This window comes from Eptesicus fuscus, chromosome 10 (assembly GCF_027574615.1).
Source record: "Eptesicus fuscus isolate TK198812 chromosome 10, DD_ASM_mEF_20220401, whole genome shotgun sequence".
Lineage (NCBI taxonomy): Eukaryota > Metazoa > Chordata > Mammalia > Chiroptera > Vespertilionidae > Eptesicus > Eptesicus fuscus.
This window is the reverse complement of record NC_072482.1, coordinates 67,535,515-67,558,557: the sequence shown is the minus strand read 5'-3', so window position 1 is coordinate 67,558,557 and position 23,043 is coordinate 67,535,515. Positions and strand designations below refer to the sequence as shown.

The 23,043-nt window shown below is 38.0% G+C and overlaps 1 protein-coding gene across 2 annotated transcripts in view; it reads right to left on the bottom strand.

Moving 5' to 3' along the window:
* Positions 1 to 23,043, bottom strand: part of EPM2A (EPM2A glucan phosphatase, laforin) — a 379,313-nt gene that overhangs the window by 321,662 nt on the left and 34,608 nt on the right. The gene's annotated exons all lie outside the window — the stretch shown is intronic.

The window sequence follows — 23,043 nt, the reverse complement described above, 5'->3', positions numbered from 1 at the left end:
TAAATCACATCCAAGAGTCAGATAAAAATTTGTTTTTAAAGGGAGTCATGATTAACCATTTATACTCCACCCAGAATGGGTTGTGGGTGTTTAGAGCTAATTTGTCTCTCTTCCAGTTTTATTGTTGGTGGCTTTTTGAGGACAAATCAAGAAAATCTTCACTCTATTTTCTGAGAGAAAAAAAAAAGGAATCTTCTAGATGTACCATTGGGTAGAAATGATTATCTCTTTTTCTCTTTTTTTACTTGTTCTTTTTTAAGTATACTACGTAATGACAATAATAAAGGCAGATGTTAACAACAACACTAGTGAATGCACAATAAATGTAAGTGGACTTTATCTAGCTATTATAATTTACTTATTTTGGTAATTTCTTTTGTATTGTAATGGCTACTCATATAATTTTTCATTGCTTTGTGTATCCCTCATTTAAATGCTGCAGAGAGTAGAATATTCATCCTCTATTTTTTTATGAAATCCAGCTTGTTTTTTGCCTTTTGGCTGTTGTTGTCATTGTAGCTGTTAAGGTAATAAAACAATTGACTAATCTCAAATTGTGGATATTTTCATTCCATCCTCAATGAAATATCTTATAAGATCCAGCATTGTCTTTGTAAAGCTTGCATCCTACTTACCCTCCAGGAAAGAATAAGCCAATTTTTTATTGTTGCTTGGGTTCTAAGTCTAATGGGTTATTACGAATTTCCTTATGGATTGTTGTGGGAAAATAAAGGGAATATAATTTTAAAAAGAGAAAATGTGAGAAACCCAGGAAAGACTTAATGGTACTATGAAGAGGGGAATAGGACCCAAAGGCTTTTCTACTTTAAATCCTGACTATAGGATTCTCAGATATCCCATTGGGCCCAGTAGGCTGAGAAAAAGAGCATCAACAGGCGCCCTTTTAGCATTCCCCAGAGCTGTGCTTGACCAGGACATTGCTCTCTCAATAGTTGGTCTTTGCAGGAATGGAAGCTTCATAACCCCTGGGTCACTGCCCCTTCCCTCTGGCTAATGAGTGAGAATAGAAACCTACCTCTATCTATATGTTCCATACTCCCTTCCATTATCCTTTAAAAATTCCTCCTCCAATAACCTGCTGGATGCCTAGTAGCTAGTAGTGCTAGGCTGCCATACTTATTCTTTGGGGTTTAATTGAGAATACTGAAGTACCCTAAGCTGAAAGAGAGGGAAGTGGACACTTCAGTTATAAAACCAAGAATTATAGCCTTTTGAACAACAATGGATTTTTGTTGGGAAAATCTTGAAGTGCACTGGTAAAATATTAAAACATAGATTCATGATAGGCAAGCTGAATTCCAAACTTTACCCAGAGTTCACTTGAATATTTTGTCATTAGAGTGGGTAGTACTTAGTATTTAGCTAGTAAATAAATGCCAAAATAAAATGGCTAGCATGCAAGATTTGCATAAAGACCAAAAAATAATTCATAGAGATATACAATGGGTAAATCGGGATATTTGAGCCTATAAAAATAAGAAATCAGAATCCCAAACCAGAATTAGTGCATAGAATCATGTTGTGTTGCTTAGAAATGTATTATCCTATCATTTCATTCAGCCATGCCCTGCAAGTATGTTTAAACTAACTGGGAACCTTGGGAAATTCAGAATAAGTCAAAGGTAAACAGACCCAAACTTGGTACCTTAACATATATATTTCCCACATCCATTTTCTAATGGAAATAAGCCCTTGAAATACACACTCACACTTTCTCACACACTATAAACACCAGTTTCTGTATCAGATTATTTCCAACTTTTTGATAACATAATTAATTCTTCCCCTAGAAATGCCAGAAGTCAGAGTCTTATTTAAGAAATGAATATAGCCGAAACCGGTTTGGCTCAGTGGATAGAACGTCGGCCTGCGGACTGAGGGGTCCCGGGTTCGATTCCGGTCAAGAGGTATGTACTTTGGTTGCGGGCACATCCCCAGTGTGGGGTGTGCAGGAGGCAGCTGATTGATGTTTCTCTCTCATCAATGTTTCTAACTCTCTATCTCTCTCCCTTCCTCTCTGTAAAAAAATCAATAAAATATATTTTTTAAAAAAAAGAAATGGCCGAAGCCGGTTTGGCTCAGTGGATAGAGTGTTGGCCTGCGGACTCAGGGGTCCCAGGTTCGATTCCGGTCAAGGGCATGTACCTTGGTTGCGGGCACATCCCCAGTGGGGGGTGTGTAGGAGGCAGCTGACCGATGTTTCTCTCTCATTGATGTTTCTAGCTCTCTGTCCCTCTCTCTTCCTCTCTGTAAGAAAATCAATAAAATATATTTATAAAAAATAAATAAATAAATAAATAAATAAAAGAAATGAATATAAAACAATTCCTGATTTCTTAAGCAAGATTTTCTGGACCTAGGAGATAGATAACTAAAGATAAATTCTAAAAACAAGCACTGTATTAAAGGATAGAGAAAGATATAAAGTAAATTTACTAAACCATTATATGAGACATTTAGACAAAATACTGGGCTTGTTAAAAACACACAAATCAATGGATGCTGCTTAATCAGACAGCTAAAGTGCAGTTTGTTGGCTCTAACAGTAGGTGATATATTTCTAGTATATGATAAACTGAAAGTAATAAGATGAATGATTTGCTTTCTAAATAGTAATTAAACTCTTACTTATCCACTCAAAAGAGAATAATTTGATGCCATCAAAAGTCAAGTTTTAGGCATTCCATCTTAGTTTTCATTTTCTTTTGGTGTCCATGATACTTTAAACAATTTTAAAAATCAGAAATTTTTTAAAAGGTGAAAAGAAACTTGTTGCAGTATGGAATTTAGGGAATAAAAATTTTCTGTAAAGGTAGTTTTAATGCAAGACATACCAAACTTCAAAGATATAAAAATGGAACAAAATACATAGCTTAAATTGTCAATTACAATGTAAAACTTCCAGAGGATTAGTTTATGAGTAACTTACTATTAATATTGAGTTTTTATCAGAGCTTTCTGGCAACTTCACTATAGATTATTTGGAAAAGTCAAAGTCCATGGTACCAAATGGGTACTGACACTCAGCCAGCCCAGGACAGAGGCTCCCAAACCTGGTGCTTTTATAAAAACTGCTATTACCAGGCTCTACCCCAAAAGTACTCATAAAATGGCTCTGGAGTGAGGTCTGAAACTCTGTGGATTATTTTCCCTTAGAAATTAGCCAGAGGATGTACGTTACCAGCTCAGCAGATGCCAAAAAAATATATAAGAGAAGCTTACATATTCAGTATATAGATCTCAATAACTTTTAGAAGTACAAAATATGGAAATGAGAGGATGTGGATTTGCTCAACTCTACACACATGTATATCTAAATTTAAGTCCTTACCTTTCTCCCAAAACAGTTTTAAGACTGCAACTGATTCTTAGAGAGTGAGGAAAGGGAACTGTTAGGAAAGAACAGTTTTGAGAAAGTATGCCCATGTGTTTAATGCATCATTTCTTCTAAAAAAGTAAAATCAACTGCTGAGTCATGACAAATATTTAATATAGTTATATCCATTGAGAATGTATTTTTGTAGAAAAAAAATATTTAACCTAGGTTTTGACTATTGCCACTCTGATCCAACAAGATTGGACTTAAATAAAATTCGTTCTAGAAATATTACAATGTAGATAAGACCAGAGGAAAGAAATGCATGGCTGACATTTCTGGAACCTTCTTCAACTGCAAATCAAAACCAATTTCATTCATTTGAGTAAACCTGGATTTGTGGTTCCAGGTAGTCAGATCACAGTACTACACCATTTGCTCCACCTGTCAGGCTAGGGCCAGTGGTACGATGGCTACTGAAGCATATGAACCCAAGCCAGCTTGCTACATCTCAGCTGTCAGTCAAAGGAGGCCTCGCTGGCAATAATGAGCACATCAGGCAGAAGGTGCATCCACACACTTTGGGGAAAACAAACAAAACATGGGGTATTGGCAGGAGGGGCATGAAAAAGACAAGAGATATCAGGAAATGAGACCGTTATATGGACTCCACATCACAGGCTTCATCACTAAAGGCCAGAGAAGTGGCAGAATAACCTTTTCCTGAAGGTGAACATTAGCATTATTTTTGTCCATAGGGAAAAAATTAGGAAAACCACAAGAATGATGAGATCGATGTATGAACATAGGTTTTTGTTTGTTTCTTATCACACCAAGAGACCACAATTATTGAATTGCAGTGCCCTCTTCTTAGCCATACAAACACAGCATCATTTCAGAGATAGAAAAAGATGAACTTTGCAGAGGTTCTTCACAAAACCTGGGTAAGAGTATATATATAAAAAAATTAGCACATTTCCTAAGTTGGATAATTGTGTTACATTTACCTTATTTAATATTTTATGGGCAATTTGATGTGAAATTAAAATGTGATCTGGCTTTTAAATAATGGGTCAGGGAAAAAACATGTATCATTCCTATAATTTAGATCTCATTAGTGAGAAAGCAAGAGAAACATTAAAAGCAATTCCCAGTGAACTCCGAGCTTCATTAGCACATAGAGCTCCTTCTGCAGAAAATGTGTCCTCTGGTGTTGTTTTAGGTAATTAATGCCTAACTTCTAACCCAAAAGGGTGCTTGTCACAGACTCCAGCGAAGGCTTGGACAACTGCTCAAAGACAAATTCCAATTTGGAGAGTGATGCTAATTAACTTCTTTATTTTAAAGAAAGAGTTTTATTGTAGTTTGCTTATGAATCATAGACTATTGTGTATATAGAGCACGTGCTCTATAATTCTACAAATATGACTGTTTGATTGTGGTGCCCAAATTGTTCTCTTAAAAATGCAGTCACTTTCTTCAATTTTTTAGACATGCTATGTTTATAACCACATGGAACAAATATTTTTGACATATGTTCTTTTATTTTCTATATTATAAAATACCATATACCGTACTTTCCAGCGTATAAGACGACTGGGCATATAAGATTTTCCTGGGTTAAAAAGTCATTTTATACGCTGGAAAATACGGTATATTGGACTATATTGATGGGATTAGATATAATGGATTAGATATATTGGACTACCGTATTCACCGGCGTATAAGATGACTTTTTAACCCAGGAAAATCTTATACGCCCAGTCATCTTATACGCCGGAAAATACAGTAATTAAATTATTTATAAAGGTCTTCAATGGGTTGAGTTGTGTTTTCCAAAATTTTCTGTGTGGCAGTTCTAACCCTGACACCTCAGAACATGACCTTATTCAGAGACCTGTCTCTACAGAGGTAATTGGATTAAGATAAAGCCTTTAGGGTAGGCTCTGATCCAATATGACTGCTGTCTTTATCAGAAGGGAAAGTTGGATGCAGACATGTATAGAGGGAGGACAATGTGAAGATAAAGGAAGAAAAGGGCCATCTACAAAGCAAGAGACCTGGAACAGGTCCTTCCCTTACAGCCCTCAGGACAAATCAACCCTACAGATACATGATCTTAGACTTTTAGCCTCCAGACTTTGAGACAATAAATTTCTGTCATTTAGGCAACCCAGCTTGTGGCACTTTGTTATGGCAGCCCCAGGAGATGAATACAAGGTCTAAACATTCAGACTTAAAATATGTACATTCAATCATCCAGACTCTTCAGGTATCCTCACATCACGTATACTTAAAGTAAAGCATTTTAGCAGATAGTTTTCACCTTTCATCCAGATGTCTGGAATTCTACAAATATGACTAATGTTTGATTGTGGTGCCCAAATTGTTCTCTTATAAACAATACTACCCACTCCCCTTTAACTCAGGTCCTTCAATCCATCACCTGAGCACCTCCAGCTTGGCTGGACCACCTGACTTCCTTCCTGATCTGATGTCTCGGTTCTAAAGTTATGAGGTGTCTGGTTTTGATAAATACAGTAGAATCTTGGGTCCCTTTGCTTGGCTTTCAGAGAATGAATCTCAATGGAGAATTACCTGAAATGTGTAAGAGCACAGTCTCTCAGACTCATAACTTTTTAAGACTCTTAGTCCCAGAGAGTTTGGCCTTCTCATTTTGTGCATTTATTGCCCTGAAATATGGTTTATATGCCATATTGACAGATTCAAGTGGTAAATAAGGCAACTAGCACACATCACTTTCTTAAAATCAATCACAAGGTAACACAAAGATTGAGACAAATAGCTAGGATAGCAGCACCAACTGGTTTTCTTGACACAACTCTCAACAAAACATTCCAATAAAATATCATCCTGGCATAGTAACTTTGTTTCCAATGCTAAGCATTCCTTGAAAGAGTACAGTGTCATGTTTAATATTTTTTTCTAATAATAAATTTAAAAGGATTTGTTTAAAATTAATCACTTGCATAATGAATTAGGAACCAAAGAAGATCAAGGAAGTGATAAAAGTTAAACATATGCACTTTTTGGTATTTGTTTTAGAGTCATTTTGTCTATTAAACAAACATGTAGTGATATGCCTGCTTTGTGCCAGGCACCCAACAAGCAATGGTGAGGAGACAGTCACGGTATGCCCACATTTGAACCTACATTCTTTGAGGATGACAGGCAATAAGCAAGTAAAGACATAAAATGTAAAAAATTTATGAAATTAAATTGTAATGTGCTCTCAAGGACATAAACGAGGAGTTAAAATAAAGAACCACAAGGGAGCTAGACTTCTGATAAAACGATCAGGAAGTTCTTCTCTAAAGGTAACATTAATGCTGAAACCTGACAGGAAAATGAGGGAGAGAAGGGGGAGTTAGACTTTAGGAACTAAGAGACACCTAGAAGCATGGAATGAGGTGAACAAGGAAGGAGTGTGGCATGAGACAGATTGAGAAAACCATGCTAGGCCTTACTGATGTGCTAGGAAATCTGTATAATAATATAAAAACAATGAAAAACTAATGAAGGATTTTTAAGCAGAGCAGTAACATGGGCTTATTTTAGAGTTTTTAAAAGATGACTGGCTGTTAAAGGGAAGAGGGAAGACCTTTTGGATAGCGATGGTTTGGAATATAGTTACTGGTGCAGATAAAAGTGGGATAACTCAAATGTACTTTAGGGGTGGAGCCAACAGAACTTGCACATGAATTGGATGAAAGGTTTGAGGGAATGTAAAAATAAAAATGACCACAAGTTTACTAATATGGTATTATAATTTACAATTTCTTAAACAGGTCTACCCTCAATGAAGCTTATATATCTAGGTTTCTTTGCTATATATATATATTTTTACAAGTTTCAGATTAACTACCATTTTGTTTACTAACCATCATGCCAATGGCAGCCATATGCTTAAAGTCTTTTTTTTCTTAAAGTCTTGATATCAAACTATTCAAACTTCCTTTCAGTTTTCCACTCAAATCTTTATTTCTATAATGCAAATGTTAATAAGGTAGGGTTTTTTTATTGATGTAAGGAATTTGTACACAGGATATGTTTACACAGGATATGTTGCCCATCATTTAGATTTAATTCATATTGAGGAAATAGCCACTATAGACAATGGAATTAGTTTATTTATTTAATCAGTTTACTAAACATATTTTTAATGTATTATTTTCACCTATGGGTCTTTATTTCAGCTCTAAAACAAAAACAAATTGAGGGGAAAAAGACGGTTGAAAAATGAAAAAAAAAATCGTGATTTTCTTCTTTTTTAACGTTAATTCTTCATCATTGCCAATCATTTCATTTATTGAAATACAAGGAATTCCTGGTGTGAAAGGGGATTCTATTAAATACTCTGAGCCACAATAGCTGCTTTCATTATAATTTTATTGACCAAAACATCATTTTAGATAGTCCTATGGTTATACTCATCTAAGCCAGTGCTTCTCAAATATTAATGCACAAACAAGTCATCTGGGGATCACGTTAAGATGTGTATAGTCATTCAGTCAATCTAGGTTGGAGCTGAGATTCTGCAATTTCACAAGTTCCCCTCCAACACCAACACTACTGGCCCTGGGAACACACTTTGAGTAGCAAGGAATACTTTAATAATGCTATTTAATCAAAATACTATTATTATATTACTAGAGGCCCAGTGCACGAAATTCGTGCATGGGGGGAGGGGGTGTCCCTCAGCCCAGCCTGCACCCTTTCCAATATGGGATGCCTCGAGGGCTGTCCAACTGCCCGTTTAGGCCCAATCCCGGTAGGATCGGGCCTAAACGGGCAATCGGACATCCCTCTCACAATCCAGGACTGTTGGCTCCCAATTGCTCACCTGCCTGCCTTCCTGATTGCCCCTAACCACTTCTGCCTGCCAGCCTGATCATCCCCTAACCACTCCCCAGCCAGCCTGATTGATGCCTAACTGCTCCCCTGCAAGCCTGTTTGCCCCTAACTGCCCTCCCCTACAGGCCTGGTCACCCCTAACTGTCCTCCCCTGCAGGCCTGGTCACCCCTAATTGCCCTCCCCTGCAGGCCTCATCCCCCCAACTGCCCTCCCCTACAGGCCTGGGTGCCCCCCCAACTGCCCCTCCCTGCAGGCCTGGTCGCCCCCAACTTCCCTCCTCTGCTGGCCTGGTCACCCCTAACTGCCCTCCCCTGAGGGCTTGATGGCCCCCAATTGCCCTCCCTTGCAGGCCTGGTCCTCCCAACTGCCCTCCCCTGCTGGCCTGATCGCCCACAACTGCCCTTCCTTGCAGGCCTGGTCCCTCCCAACTGCCCTCCCCTGCTGACCATCTTGTGGTGGCCATCTTGTGTCCACATGAGGGCAGCCATCTTTGACCACATGGGGCAGCCTTCTTGTGTGTTGGAGTGATGGTCAATTTGCATATTACTCTTTTATTAGATAGGATTATACAAGATAGTTCAATACCATTCATAATGCTCAGGTGCACTGAGAAGTAACTAAATAAGACCTCCTGCTAGAGCAAACAAAAAACAAACATTTGATCTGTATTGTCGATGCTAATATTAGAGGCCTCATATCAACCATGCAGGCATGCTTGCTATTTTAAAAAATTCTACTGATTACAGAAAACTTTAAAATGCCCTTATCCCTTTTTCTCTGTTTCCCATCTGCAGGAAGCCAAATGGCTGTGTTCACAAAATGACCTTCCTTAGTTCTAAAGCATTCCTCTTTTCTCCTTGTTTACGGTGCTCATTGGCCTCTCGGTAGGAACTTGAAATTCCCTTTAGTGTTATATTTTAAAATATGCAGTTTGAGATTTTACATAGGGATCTGAAAACTGGGAAAAAATACACACAAGACTTGAAATTTATGGGACACTAAGGAATTTAAATGGTTGAGAACTCTGATGCAGTTAGTAGTGCTGCATTCAGGAGTGTCAGAAATTCGATAAGGTTCCAGAAAGACAAAAAATAAACATCTCCTCTCCCCTTTGAGATGTGAGTAGTGAACAAAGAGAGATGCATAACTGAAGAAAATATTGTGATATTGGGACCTACACAATCCCTGGGAAATTTTGCTTGTTTCATTCAGCTGGGAGTCAGGCCACATAGAGTGTATTTTATGATGTCCAGAGAGAAGCCATGATAGCCAATAAACACTCCGATGAATGTGCAAATCAAAAAGGCCTCTTTTCTTAAGTTACCACAGATCCTGCAGACCCATAGATATGGGAGAACAAGACAGGTTCAGTAAAACTTGATCTACTTATGCTCTTTCTAACTAGGGAACGTCTTAAATAAATAGTCGGACATGTATTGCAATACAACTCACAAAGAGAATTAAGTACCAATCATATGTAAACTATCACTGTCATGTTTAAATAGATAAATATCAAATAACCCTAATCATCATGAGATTGCATTCAGTTATATGGTGCTCTTATATGTACTTAATTCATTCTGGCAAGACCTTCACATTACAGTTTTATTTAAGATTGTCCATTCCACTGAGCATACATAGCTTCTACTCACTGAAGTGTTTAACTGGTACAAATTTGTCTGAAATTTTTTAAGCTAAAATTCCTCTTTTGTGTTTCATAGCCCAGGGCATTGTCATCTCGACATTTCGCTATGCAAGTGTTTAGATATTTTCAAGATTTTTCAGGAAAGTTATTCTGCATTCACCACTGGGCTTAAGTGTGTGGAGAAATGTTTGGATGTCAAACTTTTGAAACATATCATATATCTACATCATTTGTCCATTAAATAATATATGTAGGCTCCTAGTAAGAGAATTCAATCCAGCAGCCAAAGACCCAGCACCTATCAAGTGCCATCTGACACAATTTATCTTTTACAAAGACAGTTTGATGTAGACTTTCTATCTCTGTCCCAAATTCTATTACTAGGTGGTAGCATTATCCTATGGATCATTTCCATTTCCCTAGATCAGTGGTCGGCAAACTCATTAGTCAACAGAGCCAAATATCAACAGTACAATGATTTAAATTTCTTTTGAGAGCCAAATTTTTTAAACTTAAACTATATAGGTAGGTACATAGTTATTAATTTAATTAGGGTACATGGTATTTTGTGGAAGAGCCACACTCAAGGGGCCAAAGAGCCGCATGTGGCTCTCGAGCCACAGTTTGCCGACCACTGCCCTAGATACTTCTAGTTTACTCTTACTATGCTTCTGTTTCCTTCATAAGCTCATATCCTCTGCAAGCCTTTTTAGTGTGAGTGTTTCTTAGAGTTCCAAACTGTGGTCTCTCTTCAATTTCTATGCTCTTATCTCACTAATATACATTGCCATCAGTAACTGCCATCTACATGCTGGTTAGTTACAAATCTACTGCCTCCAGCTCAGGCCTCAATGCTCTACTGGAATTCTCCACTCAACGTCCTGTAAGTGTCAATTAAATGCCTCTTCACCATCTCCACCCTTTGCTCCCCACCCAAAAACCTAATTCTCCTCCATGGTTCTTGATCTCCATAAATTGCATGCACTACAAGCCACCCAGCCACCTAAGCCAGGAAACTTTCCTTAGTTCTTTCCTCTTCTCCTTCCCTGCAGTCATTAATACTGTTAGTCTCCTAAATAGCTGTCAAATCTGTCCACTTTCTCCCATTATCATTGTTTCCCCTCAGACTCTCAACATTTAAGAAGGGAATTACACCAATAGCCTCGTAAGTGACCTCACAGTCTGTCTCCCTTCCACCATGTAGCTAGAGTGATCCTTCTAAAACATAAAACTGATCATGTGACTCCACTACCTAAAATACAGAGGTGATTCCCCATCACTTTCTTATGAAGTTTCAAATTTTTGGTCTGACCCTTGTGAATCTGATTCCTACATATATCATTAATCCAGAATTCCCATATGAACCCCACCCTCCAATTTAGGGGAGAGATTTGCAAGTCTCCTGAAGCGCCATGCATTTTCCCTTCCCTGCCTCTTATCCTACAGTTCTTCCTCTTGGAATGCATTCTCACTGCTCATCCATCTAATCAAGACTACTCAATCTTCCCTGATCCCTCATGACTCATCCTTTGTGTCCCAATAACATGTACCAATGATTTATTCACTCTGGACTCTCTCACTCTGAAATGTTGGTATTCCTGAGCATTTCCTCCTCATTGCTGTGAGCTCCTTGAGAAGAAGAATGTCTTATTGATCGCCATATTCCAAGAACTTAACATCATATCCAGCATATAGTTAGCCCTTAAAAGCAAATAGGTAATTAAATAAATGAATAAGTGAGTGAGTGAATGAACAACTATGGACTATGGCTTTTGCAAAACTGTGATGAAGATATTTTCAACTGTGTTATCCCAAGGATGTATGTGTTAAATTACTGGTTAAAATTAGCTCAAAATACCAATTTTCTCTGCAGACAAATGTGAAAGCTGTTTTCAGCCATAATATAAATCACATAATTCAACATGTTTTCTTTTTTGCCTTAACTGCCAGAAAACTTAAAAATAAATTTGGTGTCAATAGTAGCAATTAGACTGTCTCAAGTCCCCAGTCATTTCTATCACATTCACTCTCATAAATGGTCTACTTCTAGCCTGAATTCTTCTACTACACATGATTTCTTTTATAAATTAATTTACTATAAATTATTATAATATTTACAAGTAGGTGGAGGATGGTGCCAAAACCTAATCCTCCAAAATACCAGTATTTTGGAGGATAGGTCCCAGGCATAACCAGTCACATAAAAGGTAGAGTCCAGTTCTGTGGGAGCCATAGACTTGCAGCAACTTATCAAACACCCTGAGCTTTTTGGTCAGCCCAGTTCTACAGCTACGCATGTCAATCCAAAGGTTCCACTCACATAAAACTGATAGAATATTATAGCCGCCAGTACAATTCATCTGCAATAATAAAGTTCCACTCATGCTTGGAATGTGGTCACATTTTCATTAATTATAAGCCATGGACCATAGCCATAAGTTTCATTTCATGACATGTCGTATTTTAAATGTTAGCTGCTACTGCAAGTGGACAAATTTAGCAGACAATAATAAATGTTATTCTGGAGCAGTGATTCGCAATCTTGGCTACATACCAGAATCGCTTGGAGGTATCTTTAGGAATATTCACTCAAGATCCTCAATGAAACAGAATTCTGAGACAGTGGGATAGGGCCCAATATCATTTTTTTTTCAAGCATCTGAACTGATTTAAGGTAGATTGAGGCCCCGGGATCACTGATGTAGAATGAGAGAGAGGTCAGAGTTGGAGATAAAGATTTGTCATCTTTCCCTGGACAGGGGATTGCCTAATAATACTGCCTCATAATAAGGTGAAAATAATTCTACCTTTTAAAAATCAAACTGTATATTTACTCCCATTAAATGAAACTGGTTATAAACTCTGAATTTAAAGGGGGAAATTAGAAGTGATTACTCATTTTTAAAGTATTTTCTGTCTTTATAAAGGATGAACTGAAGCATTTCTTCAAGTACCAGGTAGTGATTTAACTGATTTGTAGACTCATCTCAGTTACTAATTAAGCTTGCAACCTTTACAGTCATTGGAATCTCTCTAGACTTCACTTCTAATGTGTAAACTGAGAGAACTGGATTAAAGAAGCACTTTCTCAACTCACACTGTTTCACAAACGTGTCTAGATATTACAAGGTGGACGGTGGCTGAGGGCACAGACCCTGGAGCTGGGCTGCCTAAATTTGAATCCTGGATCCACAAATCACCTTATGTTGGGCAGATTAAATAACCTGAATATAAAATGGCATTAACAATACTACCTACCACATAGAGTTGTGAGAGTAAGTGAAATAATATATGTAAAAGCATTTAGAACATTTTCAAGCACATGGTAAGAACTATTAAAGCATTAGTTATTATTCCTATTACTAATAGTACACCCTCAAAAAAGTCAGGGCCTTTAGTATGCTAATATGTTGGTGAGCGTCTAACAAGGGGACACATCACATAACATTTCAAAATTATATTTGACAGGTTAACTCTTGGTTGCAGGAGAGCACATGCTGGGGAAAACGGGACTACATGATTGCTATGTCCCTTTAAACTCTAGTATGGTGCAATTCATCTCACCATCTGAGAGACTCAGAAAACTATGTCCCATGAGCCAAGTGCAGCTTACCACCTCTTTTTGTAAATAAAGTGTTCATGAAACACTGCCATGCTCATTTGCTTACATATGGTCTATACCTACCTTCACATTATAACAAAAGGGGTGAAGGGCTGCAACAGAAAGCAAGTGGCCCACAAAGCCTGAAATATACACTGAGTGGCCAGATTATTATGATCTCTGAACGCATAATAATCTGGCCACTCAGTGTGTGTGTGTGTGTGTGTGTGTGTGTGTGTATTTATATTAGAGGCCCAGTGCATGAATTCGTGCATGGGTGGGGTCCGGCCAGCCTAGCCAGGGGGAGGGGACATGGGCAGTTGGCCGGCCTGCCTGCTGGTCGAACTCCTGGTCGAGGGGACAATTTGCATATTAGCCTTTGGTTATATAGGATATACATTGAGTGGCCAGATTATGATGCGTTCAGAGATCATAATAACCTGGCCACTCAGTGTATACTGTCTGACCTTTATAGAACCAGTCTACCAATCCCTGCTTTATATGTGTCAGGTACTGGGAAGCCTATAGCTCCTCCCATAGTAACTTGATCATCAAGACAAGTTTTATTTTATGAGTGGGCATTTCTATTCCATCGAGCCAGTTGGCTGGAGGAAGAAAGAAAACAGTCATCTGCATGGGATGCGAAGAGAGTGGCTACGGTGGTGGAAGGGTCTCAGTGATGTGAGCTGGAAAGGATGAACAGTGAGGATCATAGAGGAAGAGCTGCTGATGGGGAAGAATCAGAAAGCAACTGGGAAAACAGAAAGTGACCTGAGGCCTTGACCCTCCTTAAAGGAGCTGATGTAGGATGGGCCCTATTTCCAATCCCCTCCTTAAAGGTCTACTCACCCCCAACAAAATATGAGATTGCCTTTATAATTACTACCATTAATCAAATACAAACTAGAAAAAATTGTTTTGCTATTTGATTCTTACAGGATGGGTATTATTACCCTAATTTTATAGATGAATTAACCAAGGCAGAGTTTAAGCAACTTCCCATATCTAATAAATGGCTGAGCTTGTAGTCAAACCTAGTTTTACCCATCTTGGATTTTCCATTGTGCCTTTATTGACATTTTCCAGTTCTAGAACTTCTCTTAAATGCAGAGGAATGGGACATGAAATTCTGATAAGATTTCTTATGCATTGTGCAAGATCATTGTTTATCATTGAGCGAAGCCTTACTATTTCTACCTTACTAATAATCTAACGCTGTCTAAAGTTTAGCTCTTGGGTGAGGGGGAGCAGAAGGAGGATGGACAGGCAAGGTGATGTAAGGAATCTGCCTGCATCCTGCACAGATAGCAACATTGATTGAATGTATCTTACCAAGAAAAAGAAAGGAGAGGATTCATTCAATATGAATAGAAACACAGGAAGCTGTTGAAGAATAGACAAAAATGCAGTTCCAAATGGCAGCTGCAAACCTTATCTCTTATATTCCATTGCTACAAAGACCAGTGTAGTCAGCTTTTCTTAGCCAAGTGTGAAGTAGAAGAAATATAATTTAGTGTTTAGAAAATATGCCTAATTTACCACCAAAGCGATACAATTTGTCCTGAAGTAAGGAATTCTCCATCAGCTTTTTAAAATGATGGTGATTAAGTAGATTACAACATACATCCAATGTTCTTTTCTTTTCATTATTTGTGGCACCCTGATGAAAAGTAATTATGCTTTGGCGAATTTTCCTCTTAAATGTAATTTGGACCACTTATCTGAGATCCTCAGAAGGGAGCTGACTTGACAACTAAGAGAGAACACCTGTTTCTATCAATGTACAGGCAGCCTCCCTCTGCCGCTGCTGAGCAATGCACAGCATTACCACAACCCAAAATACTGGGGGATATATTAAAGGATTGCCTTTCCCATCCAGCCAACAGAATTAGGAATTAAATGGTATATTTTTATATTTACACAAGGGAAGAAGACTGGCTATGAATATAAAATAACCGAAAGAGAAGAGGGAGGATTGCAGTGAGTCCTTAACTATGCTGATGTTCACCCTATTGCCCAACACACTCCACTTCTCAGATGCATTTTTTTTAATCTCTTCATTTGGGATTCTGTTACTTTATTAAATAGGTTAAAGGGGATCTGTAGAAAATGTTGTGTATATTTTATTGTTTCCCGCACATTCTCTGTGTGCATGAAAATTCTATCCATCTGCTTCTCACTGATATTAAAAGTAGTTGGCTGTTGTGACACTTACGGCTCACAAAAGGAGGATGGTCCCGTAGTTTTACTGAAACACAAAATAATTCCATTTTCTGACTTTAGGACCCATGAAGCTTCAAACATTCTTGTAAGGGGCTTTATTTGTTCCTTTTATACTGCTATGACTTTGGCTCTTCCATCCCGTTTTAACAAACCCCAAAAACCATTTTCACAAATAAAACTATTTGGGCTCATTGCATTCTCGAGATGAATATCACAAGGAAAATAAGTATAGTACCAGAGATCTAAAACGCAATTTAGGGATCGACTGAAAGTCAGTTAATGGACTGCAAAGAAATTTGTTTTCCTTTGTCTTTGTCTACTTTACCATCTCTTTTTGTTTGCCTTTACTAATTTTCTGGTGGACTCTATTGAATGGAAATGCTGTAACAAGTTATTTGGGTTGTTTATCTTTGTGGCACATTGTAATTTTGAGCCCTATCAATTTTTGAAAGTATTTGCAAGACAGAAACTTTTAAAACCTTTCTACTGAAACATAATACACTTTAAAAACACATATAAATGCACTGCTCAGTAAATGTTTTACAAAGTGAACATATCCATATAGCCAGCACCCAAAACCAGAAACAGAACTTCTCCCCCTTTCTAGTCATTACAAGAACCACTGCCTGGACTTGTAACACATAGATTTGTTCTGCCTGTTTGTGTGGGGTCATCAACTTCTGTTATCTTGCTTAACCTACAAGCAGAAACAGAGGCATGTAGACAAGGGGGAAACTGTATAATGCCCTGCAACTCTTGAAGAATGAAGTCTAGACATTTCAACTGATGTGCTTTCCACAGCATTGCCTGTTCTCTCTAAAAGCCTTCCTAATAACCAGTGAAAGCAGAAATCCATATGATAAGCTTATGGTTTTTGCATATTAATTTCTGACAGTTTTAAACATAAGAATTAAAGGATGCTCCCCCTGAAAGCCTTTATCCAAAGCAGACCTTTGATATTCTCTCCCCGATCTCCAGGAGCTCCTCATCTAGGCAGGTTAAATTCAGTAAAAGGGAGTAAGAGACACAACAATCTTCCAGCTGATTTTTTTCCACTGAAGCCATAGCACTCAACTATTATTTATATTATATTAGTCAGCATTCTCCAGAAAGAGAGAATTATTAGCAAAGCATTTTATTAGCAACATATAAATTAAACAGTGAAGGTAAGAGAAGGGCCCCTAGAGGCAGTGAGTGATATCTGAGTGTTAGCCTATGTGTCAGCGTGGCTGGCCACAGTACCCAGGTATTTAGTCAATCATTTTTCTAGATGTTTATGTGAAGGTATTTTTTAGATGAGGTTCATATTAAATCAGAAGTCTTTGGGTAAAGGATATTACCCCCATAATGTGGATGGGCCTCATCGAATTAGTTGAAGGCCTCAAAAAAAAAAAAAAAAAAAAAAAAAAAAAAAAAAAGACTGAACTCCCAGGAAGTAGAGAAAATTTAGCCAGTAGATAGCCTTCAGACTTGAACTGTAATATTGACTCTTCCCTGGATCTCCAGCCTGGAGGATCTCCACTCAGGAGGTCAGGGAGGTTTTCCTGAACTTCAGTCCTCTACTGTCCTCATCTCAGAATTACCTGTATATTTGTTGACCAAGCAATATATTTTTAAAGTGTTAATTTTACCATTTTCTGCACAGGCTATGCCAGTGATGGCGAACCTACTGACACGCGTAGCCATTTTTGATGACACGCGGCCGCTAAGGCGGCCGCATGCCGAGGATGAAACATTTGCTGCTCCTGAGGATGAAACATTTGCGAAATAGTTTTTTCCTCAAAGTGACACACTACCTGAGTTATGCTCAGTTTTTTGGCGAAGTTTAACACACCAAGCTCAAAAGGTTGCCCATCACTGGGCTATGCAATTCTAATACTGTATAAAAGCACAGACAGTAGAAAATTATTTCAGGACCAGGAAGCAGAAACCAAAAAATAATAATTTAACTTTCTATGCTACTGAAAATTTTCTTGATTGTATGAAATACAAAAGAGGTTTTGATTTACCATACTTAGGAGTCTAACAGAAATTCAAAGATGCCTTCAGAGCCTTACAAAGTCTGTCAAGGTTATTACAACCTGACCTAGATTCTAGCTCACTTCTTTGTTTCCCCAGCAATGGAAGGTATGAGAAGTCTGTTAACTGAGATCACTTCCTGGTTACTTAAAATTTAACATTGAAATAAGGGAAATATTTGGCTTACCTATATATATAAAAGGCTAAGCGACTATCCAACCAGCCGGTAGATATGACACACACTGACCACCAGGGGGCAGATGCTCAATACAGGAGCTGCTGAGTGACAGCAATTTTGCAGAGTGCCCTCTCGCACTCCGGGACTCATCGGGGGATGTTGGAGAGCCGGTTTCAGCCCAATCCTCATAGGCCAGGCTGAGGGACCCCACCTGCCAGAGGGACCCCATTCACTCTGCAGATGCCCTTCAAGCCCGGCGCCACCCCAGATGTGGCTGGCCAGGAGAGACCGTGGGAGGTTGGCTCCAGGGTGTGTCCGGCCTGTCTCGCCCAGTCCTGCCCTGCTGGCCACCTTCTAATTAATTTCCTTTCAATGTGCACGAATCCATCACCAGGCCTCTAGTAGTTTGATAACTGGCTACTGAGTCACCGACATTAAAATCAATCTGCTCTGGCCAGGTCCCTCAGTTGATTGGAGCATCTTCTGTACACACACAAACACAAAAGAAAGGTTATGGGTTTGATCCCCCGTTGGGACATGTATAGGAGGAACCAATCGATGTTTCTCTCTCACATTGATCTCTCTCTCTCTGGCTCTCTCCCTCCTCTCTCTCTAAAAATAAATCAATAAAATCATATCCTCAGTGAGGATAGAAAAGTTTAATGAAGGAATGAATCAATGAATGGAATGATCACAGACCAAACTCACTTGATTATCACATTAAGAACAGAAAGTACAAAATACATTATACTTCAATCTCATATTGTGGCCAGTTAATAAAGTATCAAGCAGAAAATAAAGAAAGGGGGGACACTAAGAGGACAGGAAAAGCCAGGGAAACAGAGGCATAGTGGAAAACAGTAAAACAAAGTGGGGTGGGGGCCAACAAGAGAAATAGTCTGGAAGTATAGGAAAAAGGTAGAAAAATAGGAGAGATGGCAAAGAATAAGAACAAAACCTGATAAAGGTGCATTTGTAGGTAAAGTTTTATACATGCCATTGCACCATCTGTAGTTCATGAATTTCCAGGTTTAAACTTCTCATTACTCATCTTTGAAATGTGAATTAGCTGATTAATTACTGTTCACAGTTTTGGGTGTTGTTGTTTTTTCCTATTTTTTATTTTTCCTTGTCATAGTGGTAGCAGCCAGGACAGATGTTATTATTATACTAGAGGCCCGTTGCATGAATTTGTGCACAAGTGGGGCCCCTCGGCCTGGCCTGCGGGATCGGGCTGAAACCAGCTCTCTGACATCCCCTGAGGGGTCCCAGATTGCAAGAGGGCGCAGGCAGGTCGAGGGACCCCACCAGAGCACAATCGGGGCCGGGGACGGATGCAGGAGGTTGTCCAGCCAGGGAGGGACTGCGGGAGGGCTCCAGGGCGTGTCTGGCCCATCTCGCTCAGTCCCGATTGGATGAACCCCAGCAGCAAGCTAACCTATGGGTCAGAGTGTCTGCCCCCTGGTGGTCAGTGCACATCAGTGCAAGCAATTGAGCATATCATTAGCATATTACACTTTGATTGGTTGAACGGATAACTGGACAACTAGACACTTAGCATATTAGGCTTTTATTATATAGGATTCCTCAGGCAGAAGAGAGATCCTGCCCCTCAGCTCTATCCTGGGAATGTCCACTTGTCTAAATCCTTTCACAAAGTGAAGAACACTTCAGTCATATAAATATATACCATATAAAAATATATATATATGCAACATATAATTTTATTATTATTTAAGTTGAGAAATTTAACAGTACTTCCAAATTCTGTTTCTTAATTTGTTTTTTCAAGTAGGGAATAATATTAAATGATCTTACGAAAAAGGTATTTTGAAACTTTATGTGCTAATGTTCAAATCCATTTCTATATTCAGTTAGTTACACATATTTCCAGTGTCTCTGATACCATTTTTATCATCTTTTTTACTCCACCTTGACTAAAGTAACAATATCTAGTTTAAATACCCTGAATTAAAGGATAACTTTCGAAACCCCATCAACTGTCAATAGCCATTATTCTGGCTGAGGACCATTGACCAATGCATTGCTGAGGTCTCAGAATGGTTCTTTCACTTTCACTGTATCCCTGGGCTTTGTTTCCTTCAAAAAGATCTGAAGTAATAAAAATATCACCTACAAGCAATGAGATACACAAGAGGTCCTATTTCACATCTCTGTTAACATCAGAAACAAGAGGTTGTTCAGAAGAAAATTTCAGAGGACAGAGCAGGCTCAGAAGGAAAAAGGATTAAAAAAATAATCCATGTTACCTCCTGCTATCACAGAACAGCTAAACAAAAACTAGCCAAGTCCATAAAAGAAGTCTATGTTTCTTCATCCTCCCCACTTTCTTCTGTCTTTCCTCCTTTTTCCTTCCTTTCTACCTTTTCTAGGTTCTGACTAAGCAGCAACTGTAAACATATAAGTAGCTTTATAGAGACAAACATATTTCCCGTGAACAATAAAATGGTTCCTGGTAATTTGTATATACCTACTATTTGTGTAGCAAATTGACCATGTTCTCATCAATTTATCACTTTGAGATATTTATTTTTCAATCTTGATTGATCATTAATTTTAGCTTTAGGTTTCTCTTCCCTCCTAAAACTAGACCAAAAAACAAAAATAAAAAGGCTGAAATCAATCCTCAAATGTTTGGGGAAGTCACCATTTAAATAAACTCTCTGGTGACTTCCAACTTAATGCAAATATGTCTCTTTGAGCTTTAGGACTTTATATATTAAGTTTCCACAATGAGGAGTCACACCTGACACAGCTAAGCTGGAGCAGCAGTAGAAAAAAAAGCATAATGTGGTTTGCACTGAAAGATCCTTTCATAAAACGCCTTTCTCTAACACCAATACGCCTGTTCATAATGACAAATGCAATAAGCATGTCTGAGAGGAGGGCGTAGCCATGGAAATGTCAGCAGCTAAATTAAGAAGATTAATAATAATTATCTCAGAAAAGCAAAACAGCCAAACAGGGAAGTCTTTTGAAAGAAAGCGGTGTTTGGACAGGATCTGCAATCTAGGGAAAGGGGAAGTGAGACAAGCAGTCAATACAATCGTTCAAGATTATGAGATGGGAGGAATAACAAGGCACGTTAAACTACAAGGCAAAAACCTGAATAAATATCACTTTTCGAAAAATGGCATGAAAGTGATAGGAGAGGGGAAAAAAAGGTTTCTGGTTCTTCTTATAATTAACTGAACTTCTCTAGACTTATATAAACTATACAAACTTGAAACTTTGATTGGTAAAAATAAGTAGGATTCTTTTTGTCATTTATTTGTGTCCAGATGTGTGTTTTGATCAGAAGTTGATGATAAACGTCTGTGGTACAAGAAAATGGAGGCCTGTCTTATGAGGAAAAATAGAGGCATGTGGAGAATTGGGGATGGCAGTATCTTGGTAGTTTTGCTTCCTATTTTGCTTCTCTATAAATATGAGGGAATTCTGTGCATGTAAGATTCCTCTTATCTCATAGTCAGAAGTAGCTGAGGGTTATAAAGCAATATTATGGTTCTACTTACCCATATAATCATTGTACAACATCTAAAATCAGCTCACTGCTTTACTTAGCCCAGATCCTAGAGACCTAGCCTAGCACTCTGTCAAACACATCATGTGGCCTGTGGGTGAAATATAATCCCTTTATTATAAAATGAAGGGGCTGTATGTGTAGATGTTATCCGTGTGTATATATGTATGTGTGTGTATGTGCGTGTGAGTGTGTGTTCTGTGTATATGTTTCTCTGTGTGTTGATATAACCAGTATTTTTCAGAGTAATGTTTATACATGCTAATCAATTAAGCTAATATTTTCACATCTACTGATTCACTTATCAGGAACAAAAGTCTACATGACATTCAGGGGGGAAAAAATTAAAAGGACTTAGAAAAAGAAAAATAGGAAAGGCATTTTACAACTCATCAAAGCATGAAAATAAATATCTTGCTTTTCCAAAACAATTCTGTGAACAGAAAAGTCAAAATAGGGCCTTTATGATATAGAAATAGTCAACAGCAATTTGATTCTCAAGTATAGCAAGAAATATATGTATTTTAATTATTATTTCCTAACTGATCCATCCCCCATGGGTTTCTTAATCCTTCCAGTTAGTTCAGCCAAAGATGAGACTATGTTCTAAGAAATGAGTTCTTTTAAGCCAATTTACATGGTCACAATCAATGACTGACAAAGTGACATAAATATACCAACCCTCTGAAAACAAGACAGAAGCATTCCCTAATGTATCCACTGACTCTAATGTACTAAATAGATCCCCTGATCTTCCTGAAGTGGACCTTCCACCATAGTGACTAGAAAAACATGGCCTATAATTTGTACCCTACTAAGACTCCATTTTAGTGTGTTACTTAGACTTCCTTATGCTCTTGCTGAAGTGACACAGAAAACTGCAGAAAAAGCCTATCTCAGCTTGTCAAAAATATTCTGTCTGTCTTCTGTATTCATTTAATATGTGAGAATAACTCTTCTTTGGTTGCCATGGCCACTGTAATATTGGAATTGGAAGAGTCTTATAAAAATTAAAATTCATGAGTCAGTATATTTATGTTCCATTAGTTACCCAATCTATATATCTCGCTCAGACCTTAACCTCCTCTGTATTCTTACTGTTGTTAATACACAAGATAGCACAGAAGCCAGCTATTCCCTTTTTATCTGTACTGATTCCACAGCAGCACTGTCAGCTAAAACTGTGTTCCCCATGCACTTTAGCAGATAAGTTTTAAATGACTCCTAAGAAATAAGAATTAAAGGATATGTTTTCATTAGCCCATATTACTGTTAGGATTCTATACCTATCACCAATATTTTTATATGCTTTTAAAAATAAATCATCTCAGTATAATTTCATAGAAAATGAAATATAGACTCTATTTAATATACTTAAATGTTTCATATAACATATTTTAATCATAAGAAAAAGAGGATATCCACCAATTACCTTGATCTTATAAAATCTGAACAGCATTATTTATATAGGGAAGGAAACTTCAAGGAATCTCAGTTAATACTCAATAAAAATCATTGGTCAATCAGAACTCAAAAAAGGACTGTGTTGTTTTCCTTTCCTACATGAGCATGAACAATTACAATCTTGTTTTTAGTGTTTAGTAAAACTTCAAGTCATTC